Source organism: Plasmopara halstedii (genome assembly GCF_900000015.1).
Source record: "Plasmopara halstedii genome assembly, contig: Scaffold_262, whole genome shotgun sequence".
Lineage (NCBI taxonomy): Eukaryota > Oomycota > Peronosporomycetes > Peronosporales > Peronosporaceae > Plasmopara > Plasmopara halstedii.
This window is the reverse complement of record NW_020187183.1, coordinates 128,222-128,543: the sequence shown is the minus strand read 5'-3', so window position 1 is coordinate 128,543 and position 322 is coordinate 128,222.

The window sequence follows — 322 nt, the reverse complement described above, 5'->3', positions numbered from 1 at the left end:
CCCGATGATGTGGAGGCGTAACGATCGAGTTACCACGTCCTTCGCTTCCACAGCGGGACACACGAGGGTCAATGACCGGCCGTGGATGGGCGCGCTTTAGAGCCGCCCTATGGGCAGCTTTAAGCTGCCGCCTCTTGGCCCCGTCGAGGTCATTGGTGATTACACCACGTCCCTCGGCTGACGAGGATTCAGACAATGAATTTATAAACATGAGAGCATAATGCTCAAGATTTGGAGTCGGCTGACGAGAAGTCAGGCAACGGAACGTGGTGTAATCACCAATGACCTCGACAGGGCCAAGAGGCGGCAGCTTAAAGCGGCC